At 40.2% G+C, this 24,658-nt stretch overlaps 1 pseudogene; it reads right to left on the bottom strand.

The window, feature by feature from the left end:
- Positions 1 to 16,642: 16,642 nt before the first annotated feature.
- On the bottom strand, positions 16,643 to 20,254 carry LOC144528967 (uncharacterized; annotated as a pseudogene).
- Positions 20,255 to 24,658: the final 4,404 nt, after the last annotated feature.

Below are 24,658 nucleotides of genomic sequence, written 5' to 3'. Positions count from 1 at the left end.
TTGTGCCGTTGGCAGGGTTCAGGTTAGGCTACCTAACGTTAACGTTAGCTAGCGGCTACCTAATGTTGATATTAGCTAGCGCCAGCTGATACTAGCGATTTCTAGTCTGCGACATATTTTGGGCTTCATTTAATAAACGTAACCTGTAGTAGTACACAATTGTATGTGTATTGTTTTGATTACAATGTGCGGAATTATATTTATGTCTATTTATTCATATTTCTCACCTTTAATCACCGGCGTCTGTACAGCATCAACATGTGTCACCATTGTTGTTTATGTGTGCGTGACGTCAAAAAACTGTAACTGGCAGTACAACAATCTGGTACGAGTTCACAGGTAGCAAGTTACGGGTTTGACTGCCGTTCCAGGGCACTTTCACGGGTAGAAGGTTGTAACAACACGGGTTACGGGTTGCCTGGAACGCAGCAAAAATCCCTTCACTTCATCCAATCAAGTGCATCTACCTAATCACTCCTCGTAGGCAATGAATGGGAGGCGGTGATGTTGGTGAGCTTTAAAAGAAAATTAATTGCTATATCCTTGGTTTGTCTTGACCGGGGGCGGGGCTAGAAGGGGGGCACGGGGTGGCAACGCCCCCCCCCATGAAATATGATTCCCCCCCCCAAAATAAATAAATAAATTGGGCTACAGTGTTGTCAATCTGACATTTGTGATTTCCAATGGATCAGAGTACTGTCACTGGGCTGCCTGTTCTGCCAATCTTCCCAGCCTATCCAAAATTCTGATACCATGGAACCAGCACTGGAATTATTTTTTATAAAAAAAAAATTGCAGACTGAGCCTATAGAAATATGTATTGTTTTCGCAATTTGTTTAAAATGAAAACAAGTGAAACTAATAATGAATGTGATGTTTTATTCAGCAGAATTACATTGTGTTGTTCTATCCTATCTAATATTTCCTATATTTCTAAGCAGATTTTCTATACTGTATTCTGACTGATTAGTGGTCCCCCCTGTTCCACCCGACTTAAAAAATCCTGGAATCGCCCCTGGTCTTGACTTGTGTACTTACAGTAATTGCTTAAATCTGTATTCACCAAAAATACATTTTCATTTTTTTGCAGTAATAATATCCCACAAAATGTCCCCAAAACAAGTTCATATAAAAAAAAAATGGAAAACACATTCTCATTAACGGGTTTGTATGATATCGTACAAAAATATATGCACAACAGTTTGTATGATATACATGACTCAAAGCACCGTGAGCCCCCTGTGGTTTTAGCAGCTGTTAAATGGTTACGTTTAGCCAACAAAAGGGGACTGTCATCGGGCAACGACACATTAGGCAACGAAATGACTAGTTAAAGATCAAAATAAATATTGTGGTTTGGGTTAAAACACCGGTCCACGTAAGTAGTGCTCCTGGTACAAGAACACTCGTTCCCTTGTGTTTTCCCCTTAACTTCTTTGGGACACAAACTCAAACTGTGTTTTAGGACCCACTCATCTACCCCGACCTCCTCCCAACGTGGCACTTTGAGCTCTTATACATCAGCAGTCATTGTGCTACATATAGTAATAAATATGTGGAATACATAGGAATTCCAGTGAATTACTTTTAGCTAAACGTACGAATGGTTCATGATAACAGCCTAAATAGCTGTAGTATGATTATTATGCATATTTCCTTACACTAAAAGTAAAAAGAATTCAAATTTCAGGTTGACTTTCAGTTTCACTCCTCTCGCTCACCCACATGGAAGCCAATCACTAATCGCCATTCTCTTTATCAACCCAATGAGCTGCACCTGTAGCGTGCTGCTTCCAGCTGCTCATGTGCCAAAATTCACCAACCATCTTCCCCTCCAACGGCAGCATCCAGACTCAATCTAGATTCACAGAGGGGGGGGATGTTTTTTCTGCTGACAGTGAAAGCAGATTGAGTCTGCACCAAAAGCCAATCAATAATGTTCTTTACCTCTAGTGCAGTCTCTACTGATTGAATTATATTTTGCAGCATCTCAAGCGTTCACTACACATAAGTACAGCACATCAACACTTCTGCAGCACATATGGTGGCTTCCTAATAACTATAAGCTTTAATTAAATGTTTACACAAACTACCTGCACTTATACACTGAACTCAAACTCACAGAAATAATTAGACTTATAAAAGAAAAGAAATATGTTTATGTCGCCACCTTCTCTCTCTCTCTCTCTCTCTGCTATAAATGAAGTTAAGTTCCCAGAACATGTCAAATAACTGCCGGTTCCTTGGAGAGCCATGTCAGTGTGCTCAAGTTAAACAGCTACGTGTTTATTATGAAAGCAAATCCCTGTGTTTGCTCATAGAGACAGAGGCGAGACATTGTTAATGATGTGGAAGACGATAAATAAGTGCTAGCTACAGCTCCTGCTCTGACATTTTAACTGGAGACATCAATTATTTATCCAAGTAAAGAGGCCAGGGTCAGGGTGTGTGTGTGTGTGTGTGTGTGTGTGTGTGTGTGTGTGTGTGTGTGTGTGTGTGTGTGTGTGTGTTGTGTGTGGTATGGGATTTAACTGTACTGTAACTACTTTTCAGCATAGTGATTGGAAGGTGTGTCACACACACACACACACACACACACACACACAATTGTCAATGAAAGTCCTCTGACCTGACAGCTGTACAGCAAAGAGCGTTCACCCTCATTCAAATCTCCATTAGACATTCATGCACTTTTCAAAAGTTTCACTTTTCCCATTTCCAGGGGATTCTTTAATGTTAAGGGACATGGAAATACGCTCTGACTGCTCAAGATAAGACTTTTAATTTGCTACTGTAAATTGAAGCTATTTGTCTTCGAACCCCCAACTTCTGTTTCAACTCACCCATGTCTCAGACAGAAATATATCGTTCGAATTAATCCAAATGTGGAAGCGCACGTTGGCGTTTTCTTACAGTTTTTTGCCGCTTCACATGGCGTGAAAGTGAATTAGGAAGAGGCCAATGCAGATTGAAGTCACAGAGCAAGCATGTTTTGATTTAGGATGTTTGTTTTTTTTTCTTCTTTTTTTTCATGTTTCTGTATGCATTTCTGCAAATAGGACTGATGAAAGGAATCCTTCCTCACCAGAAAAAAATAAAAATAAATCCTCTCCTCTCTCATCTCCCTTCTTACCATCCTCTCTGATTTTCTCTTCGCCCCTTCTCCTTCTCTGCTTCTCCCTTCGTCTCTCTCACATTCATCACTTTCGTCACCTCTCTCTGTTTCTCTAGTGTCATCTCATGACATTACATGTCTCTCTCCCTCCTTCCTGCTCCCATGATCCCTGCCACATGTTCCCACAACAGCAGAGCAACCCTTGAGTGCCGGTCACAGTCATCCAAACCACAAACTGTTGATTCCCGAAATGTTTTTGTCCAGCCGTCAGACCATTACTGACCAGTGACCATACATAGAATACCATAATCTGCACTGTATTTATATTTTATACTGCTCATGCAATTGGACTACAGCTGCACTCAAATGGTGGGAAAGTACCTTAGATAAAATCGGATGGCATGCACACACACACACACACACACACACACACACACACACACACACACACACACACAATGCACAGTGTTCGTATTGAACAAAAATTGTCAGTCCCTAGTATCCGGGCATCATAATGGTCTCCATATGTGTGCTGGCTGCCACACACAGCTATACCAACACACACAAGCACACCAATTCACACACAATCTTGAATTTCTCAAGTGGGACCCAAAACAAACACAACGTAAACATTACCCTCTTCACATCCCCTCCGTACATCGTTCTTTTTTCACATCCGTTTCCCTTGAATAAAGGACAAGAGCGCTGCCTCCCAGAAGAATTAGGGCAAAGTGTTTAAACAAGGCAAATTTATGGCGCCGCGCAGGCTGCTGTGTCATTTCATCGAGGGGGAGTCAGTTGAATGTAACACCGCTGTATGAATGTCCCATTGATCAGGGTGTTGCTGCTCATTTCTCACTTGGACGAGACAGAGCGACAGAGTGAAGCAAGCCGGCGAGTATGAACAGCCAAATAAATGTCAAACTGAGGGAGTGTTAATCGTTTACAAGCGTGTGTGTGTGTGTGTGTGTGTGCGTGTAGCCAAATGAATGTCAGTGTTTAGGATGTTAATTGATTACTGCGGAGTTTTATTATCCAGTAGTAATCAGAGTCACTGAGCAATGTAAAGTGTATTTAATTGTTTTTTTTGTTGTAATTTTCTCTTTTCCTTACTCGCTGTATCCATCATGTAATTGAGATGATTCCTTTACTTACACAACCCATCCATCTGTGTATTTCAATAGAGGGTCAAAGGAGGCTGGAGCTTATCCCAGCATGCACTGGGCCTGAGGCGGCGACATTCACACAAATAAGTGATTTCTCCAGACATCCAGTCAGAGGTAACTTTTGCCTACACAACGTACTCAGAATCCAAATCCTGAAAGCTGACAGTGCTAACCACTTAGCCACATGGTGCCCCAGAATAAACAGAGCACACTTGTCACATATTTATGTTGCTTGTGCCCTTCTCGTCTGCACTCTGTCCAAGACCTTGTCCTGATGTGTCACAGTTTGCAGGGAAGTGCCCTTTTTTCCTCCACTGCCCCTTAATATCCTCTTCAATGTTGTTTGTCATGGCCTTCTAAAATGACTCATATGATGTCCCAGAAATGATTGATAGGAGCATTTTTTTTGATCTTCCACAACTACATTTAATGTTTAGTTCAGTGTAGGAAACTACAAGTACTTGATTAAGGTTAGAGGTAGACTCACTTTGCAAGACCTTCCTCCACAGCGCTGCGGAGGAGGGTCTGGCTAGTCCACACAGAATTCTGGGATGGGAGAAAAACGTGCTCTGGTTTATTGGCGTTGCTTTAAACCAATCACAGTCGTCTTGGGTAGCGCTAAGCCGGTGCCTCTGCAAAATAGCCTCGGGAAGTAACTTGTTTTGGTGAAACGTGTATGTTTAAAAGTAGTTTTAGTCGTGCAACAGAAAACCCAGATTGGACAGTTAGTCTAGCTAGCTGTCTGGATTTACCCTGCAGAGATCTGAGGAGTAGTTAACCGTAGTCCTCAGAAATCCACCAGAGTTTAGAACGCCAACACAAAGGAAGCGTTAGGTAACGGAAATCTGGTCGAAAAACGGGGTAATCCCGGAAGTGGAAGGTCGTGGATATAGACTAGGTTAGGGGTAAATAGTCTTAATCGCCCAAAGAAAACCAATATTGACTGTTGATCGAAGACAACGTACAACCACAGTATCCATTTTTACACCCAATTATATGGCCTGATTAACCTGCTTTGGATCTCTTGGGCAGAAACGGAAAATATAAGTGTCTTTTTAAGCAAAAAGTGGCCCTATATTGTCATTTTTGACAATGATTTTGTAAATACAGAATGTGCCTGCGCATGCTACAACATAATATGTAAAAAAAGGCAGGGGTTTGGTAGTGTTTTGTTGTCCTGCTCTGCTGATATTTAGTTTTCTTTCAAACTCCAGAATATGATTCATTTTCCCCTCAGCCTGCTCGGCTTCCATCAAACCTACTGATAAATCAGCGACTGGTAAGGCTGCCTTTATATAATCCTGCTATTCAGTAGATAAATAATGGCAGGGAATTATTGCATTTGCACTGACAATTTGCAGAAAATTGCTAATGTATATAACAGCACTGCATTCTTCTCAGTTATGCAAGTAAAGAAAAGAAGCATAACCACAAAAAAAAATTGATTGGGAGAAAATGCTGAACAAAGCTGAAATGTTTGAAGAAAAGGAGTAGAGCTTGGGAATAGATGAAAGGAATATTTTTTCAGAAGCTTTGTAACACACCAGATGATGAACCCTGAATGCACTCCCCTGGAGTTGACATCGGCTCTCCACCCATTGTCTGGGCCAACACAGCTCAGTCCTACCTCTGTACAAAGCCCATCTCCACCCTTCACTGACAAGCCATTCAGCTGGGAAAAAAGCAACATTGATGGGCTCTGACTAGCAGCATTTTGTAGCCTGTCCGTTTTTCAATAGGCCCTCGCTCTCTCAGACTCATGGCAAGACTTTGTAATGGAAATCTGTGACGGGCAAAACAGCACAAAAACACTGTTCCCTGCCTTCATCTGTCGTAATGATTTTATGGTCTGGGTGAAGACAGAGAGTGAGTGTGTGTGTTAGGGGGATAGCGATGTGAGTGTGTGTGTGATAGTTTATGACCGGGGTTGTTCCACAGGCCCATGGGTCAGAGTTCCGTTTGACTGAGCAGCCCATGAATTGTTCCTGCATCAGGCTGGTTAGCAGAGCCCTGACCATTAGGAGCCAAGGCTATTCCACACTGTGTTTGCTGGCTATGCACGTGTGTGTGTGTGTGTGTGTGTGTGTGTTTGCGTGTGCGTGTGTGTCTGTAAGTGTGCATTTTCGCCGGTTGAGTGTGTAAAAGTGAAACACATTTAAGCAGTGCACAGATACGGCAATCGGGAGTTACTGCCATTGATTTGAATGGGACTAGTTGCATTTGTGCCTCCCTTCAGAAGCTTAAAGGATTAATAAAGCAGCAAGGACTTGTCCAGTGTCATTTCTCATATGCCTCCAAGATGAACAGGGAGGAGGGAGGGAGCAAAACAGAGTGAGATGGATGATGGAGGAAAGGAAATTGTTATGAGAAAAGCCTGTGGAGTGAAAGAGAAAAAAAAGCAGAGCAGACACAGAGAAAGGGCTCAGCAGAATTAGGATATAATTAAGAGATGAAAAGTGTTATTTTAAATCGACATATCTTCCATTAAGAATGTAAGTCCAGCTCTCGGTTAAAACAGTCTCCTTTAGGAAAATCAAGAACTGACAATCTCAGTGTTAAAATGGAAATTGTAAAACATGTGTATGTATTAGTCCATGTAATCACTCTTTAAAATTGGACAAGAATGAACAAGTAATTCAACCTAATTCGCCTCATGCATATACAGTATATACCTCTGAGGCAATTAAAGTACAGGGAAAACATTAAGAAGGATGCGGTTAAGGGAGAAATACAAAAAATACAAAAATGGAAGGATAAGAGAGAAGGTGGAAAGGAAGGACAGAAGCAGGAGGAGAGGAAAGAGAAGAGAGAAATATCACTCTGCGACTGCACTACTCCAAGTCTGCGCTCCATGAAAGAAAATGCATACAGCATCATTCTCACGCTATAGAGGAAAGTGAAATTGAAAAGGGCAAATCTGAGTTCGCGCACCTTGGTAAGACTAGCCACTGGCGACAGCCTATCTCCAACTCAGTGCTGCTGAAAAGGGCACGGTGAAAATACTCCAGCACTCAGCATAAAAGGAGCTGACACGCATTCCAATCCATTGGTTATAGTAAGTGTGCAGGCAAATTCCTACTGAAAAGGATTTGCTTAAAACTTGGACATTTTGAGAAATGGAGATGCTCCACAGCACTGTAAAATCTCACAATCAGTCTAGAGAAATCGTATTATTATCTTTAATCATAAACTCAATGCAATCAGAGAAGTTCTGCGCACATCTCAGATGACACAGTCCTTTTTTTGGGGTAAAAATGAAAACGCTTCAACCACAATTAGGATTTGTCTCCACTTTAACGCCCACCCCCTTTCTTCAGGTGTATGATTTAACAGCTACATGACGAATGATTAATAAGATTCCATGCTGTGTTAAGTCAGACTAGTACATTGCCCGTTCAAATAGTGCCTGTTCGGAATGGGCCGATTGCTTTGCTTCCGTTACTGCTTGCACCTTTGTCGAGAACCTTTGTCATCCAAACAGCTTCACACTCGAACACTCTGCTTCCCTGGCTTCTGAGCAATACACCTGCCATGACATAGTTGCGTCCGCTAGCAATGCTAGAGTATACGGGTCATTTGCTAACAGCTAGCTATTTGGGACTGACTATTCCCTGCACTCCCTGTGCTTGTCATGTTTGAGTTTGCTACAGTGTAACATCTCCAGTCTGTCTTTTCGCTGCTCTTGAATGTTGTGTCGCGAGCGATGGAGAGTGAGCTGTACCCAGCACGCCTTTGGGCGGTGTAACAGTTAATAGGGGTCCCTTCTCAAAACACTACACAGTGTGTACATGATGCTACTACTAATAAACATGTCTCGTAGATGTCAAGGGTTTGAACTCAACGCTGCGCTTCCAGGGTCCTCAGCAATACACCCATTACGGACAAGGACAGACAGAGACTCCTCTCAGTTTAGTTAGATAGTGTCAACTGCAGTGATTGAATTGAATGGTTTGGCACTGATGCAAATAGGACGAGAAATAAGTGAAAGAGCAACACTAACCTGGTAGCCAAAAGTTACCATGGCTTGTAATTTTTCACAGAGAAATAAATGTGGTGTGCAGAGACTTTTTACATGATTTTATGTGGCTGATATCATTTCCTGTGTTGGCACAGTTTGCTTTGACTGTTTTGCCTGTCTACACTGCAGGTCTAATATGGGTTTTGCACTAATGTAACACATCTGGCACATATTTAGTGTCTGGTATATTTTGAGGAAACAGAATTTCCATACATGCTGACACTATTTTTCTGACACTAGAATCGAGAGGGGGGGAAGGGGGGTTTAGACACTCTTATGCAGCAGGCAAAAAGCAGCCATTTCATACAATATATGCTAACATCCATCCATTTGTCATGTTAGCTAGCCAATTTTGTGCTGCATGCAAATCTACCCACCCCACTGCAAACACTTCCTGGATGTTTTGTAACTATACCTGTCTATTTCGTTGTTTCGCCCCAAATAACCAGGAGGGAGACACGTATCTGTCCCATTGATGTAAGTTTCTGTCAACACGGAAACTGTAGTAGCAGTTGCTAGTAGCAGTTAACAGTGTTTAATAAAAACTGAAGAAATATGTTGATTTAACAGTTGCTTTTTCTGTAAGTTTACGTACAAACTCTGTACAGCTGTGTCAATGTCATCGATGCTTGTGGACATTTCTCTGTTGCTATATTTCAGGGATTTCCCTAGGTATCTATTTCCGTTCGCCCACCTACTGTACAAAGCTATTATTGGTAAACTGTTTAATCTGTAATATAATTAATATTCAGTTAAATTAATTTATAATTAACAGCTAACATTCAATCTTATGAATACACGCAAGTCATCCAAGTGGAGTCTTAAGTCATTTGTTTTTTGTCAAGTCGCAAGTCATCAAAACGGTGACTCGAGTAGACATCTCTGGTAAAAGGTCAGACTGCTGGCCTCGTTCATAAAATGCAGTTTCATCTTGTAAATATATGGTGAAACAGAGAGGAGCACTACCTTCATGCTTCAACAGCAATTAGATAACATATGTAACGGCAAAATCTGCCAATGTCCTAAAACTTCTTGTCTTCTTTAATACATAACTGGATGTATCAGCACAGCACAGAACAAAGCCATTATTATCATTATTAAAGTTTCACTGTCCAATATAAAATCCCATTCCCCTGAAGAGCCATCATGTTGTGAGCAGTACACTGCTGTTCTCCCACTAAACCGTTAAAGTATTGAGACACATAATGCCTCGGATGAATGCGTTTAATACATTATTGATGACAAGCTGGTTTGTTGGTTTGTATGAGACAGTCCTTGGAGACTTTAAGCATAGTACCATTTCAAAGAGACCAGTGCCCTGCTTTTTTTTATCTCGTGTTGCTTAAGCACATACAGCTGTGCCATGGTGGTTTGATTTGTATAGACACACAAGCATGCACAGACACACACACACACACACACACACACACACACACACACACACACACACACTCATGCAAGCGTAAAGGTGTCATGCTAGTTTTATTCTTTGTGCTCTCTGGGGCATGTGTATGCTCAGTAGCTGTGGTAAAGTCACTTAAAATGGGTAAACGCACAGACACACACATACTTTCACACACTGTGAGGTGTCAGTGTGGTGTTTGATCTTCAATATTCTCTGGGGCATTATGTTTGTTTGGTTACCTCAAGGTTTTGTCACAGTCTGTATTCAACATTATTCATGAAGGGCTACTTTTCCCGGGCAGGCGTGGCATGGCCAGGAAGAGCTTGACAAGGCATTAGACAGTACAGCCATCAACACACACACGCACACAAAGAAAATACGCACATGCATTTAGCAGATCAACCACACCTTAACAAAGTCACTTCACGAGATCTCTGCAGTGCAGGCCTGCACACAAACACATCCACACAGCACTCATGCCTAACAGCAATTTTAATCAAACAAAACACAACCTCATGAGAGTAAATCTTGGGTTTATTTTGTGCATATCCTAATTGTGTGTGTTTGTGTCTTTCAGAGTAGCAACACATTCATCTTAATGTTCCCCTTCAGCTGTGAAATGAAAGATCCCTAACACTTAAAAACAACGCTTGAAGTTACTTTGGGTATGAAAAGATTTGACCAGACGCCCAGATTTAATCAGCTGAGTTCCTTTTTTTTGCTTCCAGCGTACCAAGAGGGACGTTGTTTATCTCGATAATGAGACTGACTGTAGGTTTTAGTTGTCTGAAGAATCTGTGTTCAAATGTTGTGATGATTGTTTAACTTCCTATTTTTGTAGCCTTCAGCTTAATAGGAGACAAAGAGAGGCCACTGCCTGATGTTTCTCCCCCAATAATCACTTATACTGTGTATAAGAGAAGTGCACATGGTGTATGATGCTGTTCATGCTGCTGTTGCAGAGTGATTGTTATTATAATTAGCATCATCTTAACCCTCCTGTTGCAAGTGTGTATTATAAGTCATGAATTGAGTTGTTTAGGCCTTTATTATCAGTAGTAGAATAATATACAATAAGAAGTCTAATGCCATTATTGCTACATTGAAGTATAGTTGTAAGTTGAAGCCTAGTCTCTTATTCATTCCATTTTTTTGTTCCTCTACTATAGAGTGTCACATTTTTGTGCCGTGAATTCAGCTAGGATAAGCAAGAAAAGGAAACATTAAGTAAGGTTTAATGACTAATTGAGAGCAGAAGTGAAACTGGAACTTTCGGGCTCTGTTACAGATCTAAGAAAACCTCATTGAAAATCTCATTGACATTTGTAACAATGCTGAAAACTAAAAATCCATCTTTGGAAGAGAGCCTCTCTCAACAGTATGTCATGTGGCTCGCTTCATATGATTAGAACAAGGATCGTAGTGATTTCATATCATCGTTTAGTTAATATTTCAGTTTTTTAGCTGCTAACGAAAAACCATTTCCCATAAGTCCTAGAACTTTGCAGGCTAAACATCAAGGATTGCTTAATTTGTTCAGAAAGTCAGATGAAAGAAATGCTGAAGGAGAGATGCATTGAGTTACACTAGCGAGTGAAACATGTATATGTATTGTATTAAAACTAGCCGTTGCGTTGTACCACTCTGGAACAGCAGGCGGAGCTTTGCTAATGTACTTCTTGGCCTATTGGTTATCAGCAAAAATCACTTTGCAGCCATTAATCTTCAACAAATACAGTGATGCAGGCTGATGAGGTCAGAAAGTTCCACCTTGTGCTCATGGCCTATGGTCTCTGCTTGCTGTGAATCCAGATTAACAATTATTATGTGCGTCTCTCCAAGCTTTTGCAGTCCACTTAGCTTGGTGAAGCACGCACAACAAACAATCAATGCTTCTTATTTTGCTTCTCTTACTAAAGCGTGGCGTGGGAGGGACAAAAATCATCCAACTGCACCATTCTTGCGTAAAAGAACTCTTGCTTTTCTTGCTGTCAAGATGAGAGTTGGCACAACGAAGCAAACAGTCTGGATGAACAGATGCTGATGTCATGCACAATAAGTTACTTTCTTAGCTAAAGACACAAAAGTCAAAGGCGCACAGTCTTCAGACACATGCTTGGAAGACATATATCAAGAACTGTGCAGAGCCCTAGTGACCACTGGAGGAGGAGCGAAGAAGTGATGTTTGTGTCATCTGGGGTAGTGGCCCAGGCATTCAAGCACTACTGGAGCTATGGTCACTGGGCTCGTTGCTGCACTCAGGGCCATCAGGTGCATTAGGAGTGGGACAAAGTAGTCCACCTCTACCCCTAAAATGGATCAGACGAAAAATGGCAATGTAGCAAAGGTAGAGAAATACATTCAAAGGAGGGTGGGATAGGCAAGAAAGCAGCATAATGGACAAACAATTTGACTGGGACAAACTTTGCAACCACAGTACTGAAATCATAGCCTGGTCCTACCAGACTCTGGTACATTTCATTTGTACAGAGAGTCTGGCCACTCTCCATTGACAAGTGTTAAGTTCCTTGAAGGCGGGTACTCTGTTGAAGTTTAAAACTATTGGATCTGCCCAGAGCCACTCAGCCATAACCAATCGCTAATGTTTGGTCGTGATGTCGGCTTAGCATCGCTAGCGTTCGCCTTAGCCTTAGCCAACTCTTTCACCACTAACGGAGCGAGCTGGAAAATCAAATTTTTCAGCAAAGATTGTTCTTGCTCGGGCTTTAACTTCGGGATATTCAGCAGCGTTCCCACAACGGACCGAATGGCTTCGCTCACATCTTTCTCCGCCTCCATTACGGAACTAAAACTCAAACTAGCGCACGACCTCAACGACATCGTTCTCAGCCACTCCCTGTGTTCGCTGATTGGACCGGTAAAGATTTGGCCAGGAGAAAACCCACGAATATACCGCAAACCCAGACGTAATACTGAAGGAAAATGAAAATTGAGCGGAAGTACGTAGGAGGGTGGAGCCAGGCTACTGGAATCATGCAAGGCAAAGAACTTTCATTTTTCCAGGGACCATGGCAACATGTTAACAGCAGAGTGGGTCTACCACCCGCTGCAGGAAATTAAGTAGAAATTACAAAACTACAATGCTTATTCCTATATCATTTTTCTTTTTCAGTGTCAGAGTTGGCTTGATTTAGAAAGAAAGCTTTACATATTTAATATATTAACCCCATTGAGTGTTTTTGAAGGAAATATATATTAACAGTTGACTATTCCACCATGCATAACATCCAGCCTTTAATGGCGAATCCAAAAAGAAGGTGCTTTTACAAAGATGAATCCACAGGGAAGACACATTGCTAGTACTTGTGCGTTTAAATAACACAAAGGTGGAAGAGGTGTTGAGGACAAACAGTTGTTGAGGAAATTGATCATTTTCTTGTCTCAGTGCTGGCGAGGCAACAAGGCGGTCATCAAGGTGCAATGTGCCTATTTCTAAAGAATGCTGGTATGGAAGAGTTCTGTGTGCTGAAGGACTGCGGTGAAATCGGCAAAGGGACAAACTGGGGCTTTCATCTGCAGGAAATAAAGCCAGGCTGTCTCATCACACTCCCAAAAGACTTCACTCTGGTTGGCTGGTTGTACTGATTGGCATACATTTGTAAATTTTAGAGTGGAGAGCTGTGGAATCCTAGACTACATTAAAGGGTTCATTCTGAGGGAGATGTGAAGGTTTTATGGATACAGGTCAAAAACCTCAACAAAAGTATACAAAATGCACTCTTTGTCATTTCAGTCAGACACCATTGAGGCAGTCTCTTAGAAAAGCCAGAACTCAATCAATGATGGCAAATACTGTCATAAAACACTTTTGAAGTCTTCGACACAACTGAAACTAAACTTTTCCAGGAATGTTATCATATTTTCTATTCAATGTCAACACTACACCTGATTTTGATGTAAGAACGCAGAAGCTTTTGCTGATCCTACCAAGTGGGCATCCAATGTATTACTTGTTAAGCATTTCAAGGTGTGTGTGTGTCTGTTTTTTTGTTTTTTTTATTAATTAAAGTTAAGAGCCTTGGTTCGTTTTGTGGAGAGATGTACAAGCTCAGTATTGATTGAAAATACTTTTAAGAATAACACATGCATTAAAACCTCAAACCTCTAAAATGAAATACTAAAGTGCTCATATTATGCTTAATCCGTGTACCATTGTATGTTCATTCGTTTTTAAAAGTAAAACCAAAACTCAAAAAACAAATAAATGACTTGTTTCCTCAATATTCGTTTTCAAAACCAAAAGGAAAGAACGGATAACAACTCGTTATTCCCATTTACATTTTTGTGCTCAAATGAAAAATGGAAAAAACGGATAACGAGTTTCACTCCGTTTCATCCAATTTTTATATTTTTATTTGATGCAAGATGCATGACCCGGATGTGAACTTTACTCATGGGACAACGACACCGACACGACCAAGAACAGCCTATGTTGTAGCAGGTAGCAACTAGCAACAGAAATGGATATTTTTGTGCTTTTTAGTGGAAGTAAGAGGGTTACTCTGAAGCCTGAAGACATGACCACAGAGAAGATTTCGGTTATTTTCCATCTATGTATCTTATTTAAAGCAATAAAGCGATATAATATAACGTTATGGTGTTTAAATACTCGTGGGCGCGCACATACTAATCTATCCAACGGCTATCGTTTATGAACTTTCAAAGTTATTAGTGTGTAAGTGAAACACCAACCAGACGACACCAACGTGGCCATATTTCCCCGACCTGATGGTGACTTCAACTGCTTTGACCTCATCGCCAGAGGTCGTTATGAAATGCATGGCGACAACACCAGTGTGGAAAAATCTGCAGGGTGACTTCCCTTAAGCCAGGCTGAGGTGAGTGAATAAAGAACATTTACATATTGCTAAAACATCTGTCACTACTGTTACTACTTTCTTTTGCTACATTATTTGAGCAGGTGTGTCCAACTCTGTTTATTGGTAATCCCTTATCCTGCATATTTACCATCTGTTCCTGCTGCACCTGCAAAATTAAGCTTGTTTATCCAAGAGCTTGATGACCAGCCTTACATTAAGTGCTTATTGTTATCACTGTATATTAGGGTTCAACAATTAATACAAATATTATTGTAATTGCAATATTGCCAAGTGCACTATCCATATCACAGGAACTGCAATTGTTTTTAATTATTTGCTCCCATCAATATTCAGGAATGTCTTCATTGCTGAAGTCCTGAATGGAAAGCTAGAGACCACCAAGATGGTTACAGTCCGCTTCTCAGAGTTTGAGGCTTGTGTGGCAACAATCACCAGTAAGGTGAAAGAGGCCCTTGGAAAGCAGGAGTCATTTATTTTGACAGCTAGTCAGGGCAACGAAATAATTGACTGATGGAACTAGGAGTATGTTTTAAATCATTGCTGTGTAAATGATATTTTCTGCAGCCGCATTAGGAACTTAAGTGCACAAACAGTTCACACATGTAACATCTGAATTAGGAAAAGTACACCTAAACATTCTCATATTAAAGTACATTTTGCATTGATAGCTTTCTTGGGTGCTTCAAATCTGTTTATAGTGTCCTATTTTTAAAATTCCTAACCCACATATAGGATATAAGTTATCAAAAATACTGCAAATATTTGGTTAAAACATAATAAAATGCCCTATTTATTTCATTGCAGGGTCAACATACTGGAAGCAAAAATCCAGGAAAGTATTTGCAGTACCTGAACCACAGATGGAACTGCTACAAGTCAATAAAAGGATATACTGGCCTTCAAGAGGTTATGGCAGACATTGAAGAGGTTGTCGAAGCAGCCCAGGGACTAAAACAAGTGTCGAAGATGATCAAGGATTTGAGTGGATTTGCACCTTCCACAGTGACAACAACCCTGTCTCTTTCAGAGGCTGAAGTAACTCCTTTAAGCGTGGTTTTTGCCTGTCTTGTCTGCAAAGGTTAGTACTGTTTTACAATGGATCATTAGGAAGATGGAACTAAAGATCAAAATCACTTCACTTTTGTTTGTTTGTGTTTTACTAGATTTTACATGCTGCGTGGATTTAATTTATATTTGGTCATTGTAGTTTGGCCTACGTACTTAAAATAAATGAAGTGCATATTTTTTTTAACCAACAGGTCCTGTAGACAAGCCAATGTTCTCAACATGCTGCAGAACCCTAATCGGGTGTAAGGCTTGTGTTCTGGAGTGGAACAGCAGCCACAGTTACTGCCCCAAGTGTCGCGCTGTGGATTTGGAGAACAGCGTTCATGAAGTGGCTGGACTCTCTGAGGCGCTGGCACCACTGGAGAAGTTATTCCTTTAGTATGTCGCTATGGTGGCAGCAAATATGTTCATTAAGTTCTTCAGAGCCTTGTTTTTATAGAGTAACAATGTCTAATGTTAACAGCATTATTGTCACATGTAATTGTGGCACTTAGATAAGGTTTACAAGATTTTCTACTTGTTATACAAGATTTTCTACTTGTATTTTTTCACATTAAAAGAAATATGCAGACATCTGAACAAACTTGGAATTTATTCATCTACAACTGAGCTTAAATCAGTTTCTCACAACTGCTGTACAAACATATACATAGTTCATTGGTGGAAATTTGAGATACTTGAGTATTTTCCTTTTCATGACTTTTTACTTCACCACTAAATCTCAGAGGAAATATTCTAGTTTTACTCCACTACATTCATTTGATGGCTCACAAATTTAGTACAATTTCATGTTATAAATTAGCAGTTTTACACAAGTACAGCTGAAAAAAACAAGTTGATTAATCAATAAGTCAATTGATAAATGAATTGGCGTGAAGGCATTTTTCATGTAACATTCATGTAAACATCTTATGGTTCTAGCTTTAGAAATGTGACAAATATAACCCCACAGTACTTTTCGTGTACCTAGTCTACCACTGGCCTAGTTTGAGGTACCCCCAACTGTATTTATCTTGCATGTCTTTCAGTAACATTGATCAGATAGAACAGTGCCTCCTGAAACACACTATGGTCATTATTAACCACTTTTCCAAAAAGAAGAGACATGTCTGGAAACCTCTCTCCAAACAGCTGCTCAGCATGACATCGGTCTTGCTCTGATGAAAATGGGTCAGAGCCAAAGGCAGATACCCAAGTCAGGGAGGACCCCAACACCTGCTCATACATGTGTGCTGCCTCGGCAACATTGGGCAGCAGATCTGTGGGAATTCTTGCTGCAAGTTGGTTTGGTATCCCTCTGCCTAAAATGGGCAATTATTTTTATTAGTTTTGGACAAAATTGTCAATTGTTGTACAATTGTACTAGCATAGCCTACCTGGTATCCTATGGGCATTCTAGGACTGCACAACCCTGGAAAGTCCAATCTGACTCACTTGACATGCCAGGTTGGAGACACAAAATTTGGTTACATTATCCTGGATGTCGAGCAGCTCTTGATCCAGCAGGTGAACCAGGTCCTGTTTTAGTGGATAGTTCACCCGATTATTGACCTCTGGCCAGATTCTTTCCACTCGAAGGTTCTGTTTGAACACAAAACATTTTTAAGACTGATTGGAAACACTTCAGATCAGAAAACCCAAATCAGAAAAAGTTGTTGGTGTGTAAATACAGGTATAAGCAGTAGTAGACAGCATTCATTTACAAATGTCCTTTGATCTTGAATTATGTTGCAGACAGTTTGAAGTCAAGGTATTTAAGCTTTCAATTGATATATAAAACAAATTCCTGCCATTCAAGCCTGCACCTTATCTCAAGAGTTGGGACACACAGTACCATTAAGTGATGAGGTGAAAAATTGAATTGTGATGCTATAGGTAAACGGCTAATTTCAGCAGTGATTGTACTGTAATGGCAACATTTTATTTTAACATAATAGGTTCATATTTTACAAGAGTTCTCTTATATTCTTTAATTTTGTGTAAACTCTAGGACTTCATGGAGAAGCAACTGGCGTCGTAAAACCTTGAGCCTAGTAGAAGCTATTCTTTGTTTTCAGAACTCAGTCTCTCCTTTTTAGCAGATAAGGGTGAAGAGCGCCATAACATTTGAGCTGTGTCTCATTTTCTGTCTCCTAAGCTACATTGGTGTTTAGGCTAAGTTGGGAACAGGAGCAGAGGGGAAGGTTGTAAAAGGATTTGACTGTTTATGGTGTCTTTTCCTCTGTGAAGCTGCTAAAGATAACCTGACTGGGGGTGGTTTAAGGGATTTTCTACTCTATAGATGTATGGATTTGTTGGCTTGGTCAGAAGACCCTTTCAAATGTGCTCAGATGTTTTCTCTGCTTTTGCAAAAGTAAATAAATACTCAAAGACCAAACTTTGGTTTTATTCTCAGTAAGTATTTATTAGTTTCAATACTTGTGTTTCTTTTAAATCCACACTCGTGCTGCTAACAAGAAAACTTCCACTACAGTACAAGTTAACAACATCGCAAGCAATCAAATCAGCCATTGAGTAGAAGCCTGCAGTGTGGAATAGGCTTAATGCTTACCCTTACTTCTCTTTTGGAAAAATCCAAAAGACGTGGTCCATATGGTACAGGTTTTACTAGTTGAGCAATTGAGATTCCCTGCCACAACGTTTTTTGAAAGGTGTTGCAGGCTTGAATGGCAGGGATAGATAATTACTATCAACCATTTATTGATTTGGGATTTTAAATATTTTCACTGGAAATATATTTTGCTTAATTTCGAAAGTTACTTATTATCTGTAATCAGTAGGACAAAATTCACCCTTGAAGAAGTTGTCTGTACGTAAGGTAGCCTGTTGATGTTATGTCTGTGTTGGGATAGCTTTTCTTGCATGTACAGGGTCAAGTAAAACTCCCTGCCATGATCCACTCTGATTTGGTCCCACATGCCGTTTTGGACAGCTGCTTTCCTGTAATGGAAAATGTGTAGATTATATGGATACATATGTGGATATGATACATTGAAATTCCTATGTAGCACATACTGCTCGTAATGTAAAAATACTGACACTGTGTGATAATCCCACATAGTGCTCATTATTTACTTTTACTGTTATTAACCTTGACTTGCCTGTAAACTTCCTCATAAATAATAAGGTTGTTTTTCACTGGCATTGTGGATTCAGCAACAATTTTGCTGCTGAATCCATCAATAGCCAAGACATGCGTCACTCCAAACATTCCCAGCTTCTCATTCTGGTCTAGGTGAAGTTCGTGGCCCATATACTCGGCGTGGTAAGGAACTGGATTCAGATTACGTTCTCCCTAAAACAAGTATAATTCAATCAATGCAAGGTGTATTAACAATAAGTTTTACCTTTTTTTCTCAAATATAATTAATGTAGGTGACTTACTTGGCGACACAGCTCATTATACAGCTGGTGTACCTCTTTGAGAATTCTTCCCACTTGAGATTCTCCTGCCCTTACCCCCCACTGATGACAGGTATCCTGTCATGAATATTCGGCCGTAACATGGACCTGTCTGTTAAGACAAAACAATTAGAATTAATTTAAACAATAATTAAATTTGAAATGTAACTTTTTAAAATTGTAAAAAAAAAAAGAGTCTTGGATTAGAAACTATAAGCAAGTACCAAGCTGCAAACATTACACTGCTCCCTCAGGCTGTCTTTGTTGTGTGCAGGAGGTCTGGGATACTAATTCAGGTCGGGATTTTGACTCCATCTCAGGCCACCCTATCCCACTAATTGTGCAGGGCAGGCTAACTGTATTTTTAATTCTACATGTCACAAAACACTCACTACAAAAGCTTAAGTATACCAGAATTGTCTATTCACCTATCAAACCCTAACCAATATTTTCACTTTAACCCACATTAATGTTTTAAAGACTATAACATTAATGTGTAGCTTAGACTACTGTAGGTTCCAGCGCTGTGTGCTTAAAGCTGAACATTTTGATTTCTGGTCAGATATTATAGCCTATAGCACTGAAAAGAAAATCTGAGTGAGTGAGAAAGAACAATATTTGTAAACGTTAATTATGTTAATTTTCTTGTTCTAATGTGTAGATTTATTTTTTAAACTGTATTCACTCTTTTATAATTAATACTGTATTGATCTCCATATGATGTACGCTAAAAGTCATTGATCCCATTAACAGTTTGATAAACCCACTATAATAAGCTACATAATTGGTGTATGGCAAAGTTAGCCTACATTTTAAAGATTGAAAAACATTTAAATCAGCGTGATCACCTTGTTGCACTGAGTATTGCTCTGATGTAATACCGCCACAGAGTGCCATGCTCACCGTGTAAGGTTAACGTTAGCTTACACACTCTTATTAGATATGTTAACGTTACTTAATAGGCTACTTGGTTAACGTAACCATGGTGGGTACTTTCTTTCCTCGTCTTGTGAGCACTTACCTTATCTATCGATGACATGATTGCCGTTTCCAGTTCTGCGTCTGACACGTCTTTTTCGTCTGAGCTGGTGTTGGAACACAGAATCTTCTGACAGACATTTCATCTATCTGATGCAGCACGGTTGAAATCTCGGCGTGCGTTTTACCATCCTCAAAATGCTGGCAAATTAAGTCGGAATATTCATCCAGTCCGGCCATGTCACTACTTCTTGTCTTGACCTCTTGTTTCTTTGGGGGACTCTGGTCCCAATAAAGGTCACATCTGGGTCATGCATCTTGCGTCAAATAAAAATATAAAAATTGGATGAAACGGGTTGAAATGCTCGTTTTTCCATTTTTCGTCCGTGACAACAAACTGCATTGAATAATGCTCACCTAGCTGCTAGCGTAGCACTGCCTCATACTCTGCTTCTGACTGGCTAGTAGTCCTTACCTAGCTTCTGCGCATGTGCGACTCCCAACAAAGATGGAACAGAAGTGAGATGCCTCACTCTGTAGCTAAAACAGAGAGCTCAACACACAGGGTGAAAAGAGGAGCGGCAGAAATGTGCAGTACAACAAAAATATGGTGTTTTTGGAAAATTAAACCATGTAAACCTATTCTGATATAACCTCTAAATACAAGTATGAACCTGAAAATGAGCATAATATGAGCACTTTAAATATTCGGCTATAACATGTAACTGGCTTTTTTTTTTTTTTAAATAACACCTACAGTAGAAATGGTCCTTTTTATTTTAAAATGTTTAGGCTAGGTTAATTTACCAACCAGGAACATGGAAACATTGGAAATTCCCAAATTGTAAAACATCTGCTAAGGGAACATTCATTCTCTCGCATTAATAATGCATGAGTTAAGGCATGAATTGTAATGACTTAATGCATGATTAAATGCATGAGTAATCATGCTTTAATAGAACAGCATTATCAAGCCATACTAGTAAGTGTTTACTGCTAATTGTTAAACTTTTAGCAATGAGCCGGCACAAATTAATGGTCCATTATCTAAATCCAGTCTACACAGCAGGAAAATGCAAATCTATCAGTGCCATATTCTTCAGCCAACCAGCCTACTCTTATATCTCTACGAGATAGCAGTCACATCTACACCCCAATGCAAATAAATTAAATACTCAGTAAATGCAGTTGGCAGTTTTCCTGAAGAGAACAGCGTAGGATGATAAACTGATCAGGAGTTTTCCCACTGGAAAATGTGCTAGTATTGTCTGATAAGCTCCACTGCTTGATTGGTCTATTCCCTGTTGAGTTGAGTAGACACACACACACACTATTTTATACCCCCAGGTAGGAGAGTTAGATGATGTTTAGGAGAGGCAATGATCGTCCTTTCCTTCCCAGTAACATGAAAATCACAAGTGCTGTGCTGCTGTAATTGAGTTCACGCATAAATTGGCAGCAGCAGCAAAACAAAACCCTCAAAGTTGGCGAAGGGATCGAGGAGAGAAACATTACTGAGTGTAGTTTAATTTAGGCTGCCATAGTTAACCGACAACTATAATAATCCATGTCTTGTTTAGAAGTTCCCTAGTGTGCCTAAATAAAAAAAAGACTCATCAATCATAAATATACATGGTCCTTTTTTTGCACTTCACAGAACAAGCATAGTTTGATAACCGCAGTCAGGAAATGTTCATGGACTTTGATCGATAGTCTTCTGCAGTGCGGGTTTCTGTTTGGATTGTTCACTGGTTTTCGCTGTTGATTCAGAGTGGCAGCTCTGTGCACTGTTTTAGAAAGAGCACAAACTCTGCTTACCGCCTATAAGAAGGAGTTTGTGGGCAGAGTTTATATACGAGTGCACCCGGCGAGTGAGATCAAGGGTAAACTGGAGCTGGTGACTACTGTAACAAGCCACTTCAGCAGGTCAACAGCCCTATTAATCTCTGTCTGATTCAAGCGCTCCTGTTTCAACAGTAGAGATTATGCTCATCTATCACCTGGACCATGTGATGTCACAATCACACACTTCATATCACATTCTCATTCTCCCATAGTAACTGAACTTCCTTTTCCCACTATTCCACTCTGCAACACGTCATAGATGCCTCTGGGGTAGGAATCGATGAACACTTCAGCATATCCTTTACTCATTGATTGTCGCAGCATCCACTCTACACTAGCTGTGTGTGATGTATGTCATCAGGAATTGTTGTGCATTCATTTCCTACTAGGGATACACCAAATCCAGATTTTTGGGGTTCGGCCAAATACAGAATCCTACTCCCATCCTCGGTGTAGGACTAGCAAAGCTGGTAATGGTCGTCTGGTTAACACAAGTTTTTAGCTGTGACTGTCCTTCCTTTGCCGTACCTGAAGTTGCTGTATTTTGGCTGCTGTCTGTAGAGTCCTTCATGCACAACTCGTATTCTTTGGGATGTTTCATACCAAATGTTTTAACACTGGCGATGTTGTGTATTATTTAGGGTCCTTGCCATCACGAGACAAATCGGCATTGCAAACTGAACATGTAGCTCAACTTGAATGGCCTTCTTTTGACTGAAAGTATTGCCAAACAACACATTTTTCTGCTCACAAGTTCCATTTTCACTTTCTCACAGGCTACTGCATTGAACGGTCCACCTACGTAAACACCTTCCCGTAATCAACGGCGGCATCATTACGTCGACCAGCATAGCGCGCGTAGTGCAAGTGTAGGGTTCGGTTCGGTGGAAAAAAATTCTGTGGATCGGCAGAAACCGAACCCTGTCAAAAAGCCCAATATTCGGCCGAATCCAAAGCCGAATCCTGGATTCGGTGCATCCCTGTTTACTACCTAAAGTGCAGTGTTGTAAAGTAACGAAGTACAACTACTTCTCCACTGTACTTTTTACGTATCTGTACTTTACTTCGTTATTTATATTTCCGGAAACTTTTACTTTTACTCCACTACATTTCCTAAATTAAATGTATTCTTCTACTTCACTACATTTCTCCTTTACTCGTTACTACAAAATAAAATCAGAGGAAATTTGTTACACTGGAAAAAAGCCGGTTTGGCGAATCATTGCTCCTAAATTGCCAAGATAATGCACCCTCCATTCCAGTTGGTGACCTAATGCCTGTTTGTTGCCAAGTGGCAAAAAAAAACACATAGGCCAAAACTAAAGAAGAAGAGGAGGAAGCATAATGACTGACAGTGTCATTGGAGCACCTGCTGCAGGCTTTGCCGCCATGGTAACAGACGATGACCACCCCGACGACAGTGGTGATGAAGATAACGTTACACACCTTTGGCCATAAAGTTCATAATCAAAGTTATTTTTTTACTTTTACTTTTACTTCTAATACTTCCGTACATTTAATTTCCGAAAATTACTTTTGACACTGAAGTACAGTAAATATCAGATACTTTAAGACTTAGTCAAGTAATATTCTAAAAGAAGACTTTAACTTCTGACTTTAAAGTCAGTTTATGGTAAGATACTTGTACTTTTACTCAAGACTGCTAAAGTGTTTACATCCTTTCATTTTTTTTTTTGTAAAGCAAAGGGGTTTGACGTGGGAAACGCTTTTGATGGATCCCAAAATAACTTGTGTGTAACTCGAAACAAACTAAAACGTATTCCTTGTTGTCCTTGTTCTCTAACACAAATGTGTTCTGGCGTCGGGAACTCGAAGAGAAAACAGAACCAGGCCAAGCTGTCTAATCCCAGTCCTTGTGGTATCACCATAGCCCGTAGCTCTGATGTGTAGTTAGACAGGGGGATGACAAATGAAAGAGAATACATTTGTGGAGAAATACAACACAAAAGAAGATGCGTCCATATAGATATACTGAATGATACTGTTAAAGGTCCCATATTGTAAATATATATAAGTAAGATTTTATGTTTTTTTATTTTATTTTTTTATTATAGAGCAGGTAAAGCTGATTTCTGATTTCCTTATTTAAAAGGGACAACCCACATGAATCAACATGAGCACAGAGTCCAACATTTAAATGTGCCAGATTAAACCATGCAGGCTAATTATCATCTGCAGTCCTTAGCAGGTTGATGTCTTCAAACAATAGATACGCTACAACAATACAACAAATACACATAAAACAAGAAAGACACAGGCATAGACAAGTTAAATGACACAACCACTAATCCAGATAAATGATAACTGGCAGGTTGATGGCATGAGAAAAACTTAACACAAGTATCATACACAGTAGACACAAGTGAAAGCGCACAGACACACATTAGGACCCTACAATAGCGAGAAAGATAAAGCTGCTATATAAATACTGTGAAAGAATCAAAATGCTTAATGCACAAAAAAATGCACACAGCCTGTATTCAGAAACTGTGCCTTTAAACAAGCCGTCAGGACTTCTGCACGGTTGTGATGTCTCAACTAGTAGCGGGCGGATCAATTCCAAATGTCGATAATGTCAATACCAATGTTGGTATTGATATTGATCAATACCAGTGTAATGTGATCGATACTTTAGTTTTAGTTTCTCTCCAGTATGCACTGCATCAAAGAGGCGACCTGGCTGTCTGTGTCTGTGTAAAGGGCGTTATACAGTAGCCGCAGCCCAGCTGGCGCGCGCAAATGTGACGTCATGGAATCGCCGTGACTATTTATACCCGC

The sequence above is a fragment of the Sander vitreus genome, chromosome 2, assembly GCF_031162955.1.
Source record: "Sander vitreus isolate 19-12246 chromosome 2, sanVit1, whole genome shotgun sequence".
Classification (NCBI taxonomy): domain Eukaryota; kingdom Metazoa; phylum Chordata; class Actinopteri; order Perciformes; family Percidae; genus Sander; species Sander vitreus.
Note: the sequence above shows the minus strand (reverse complement) of the source record. Positions and strands in the feature narration are given on the sequence as shown.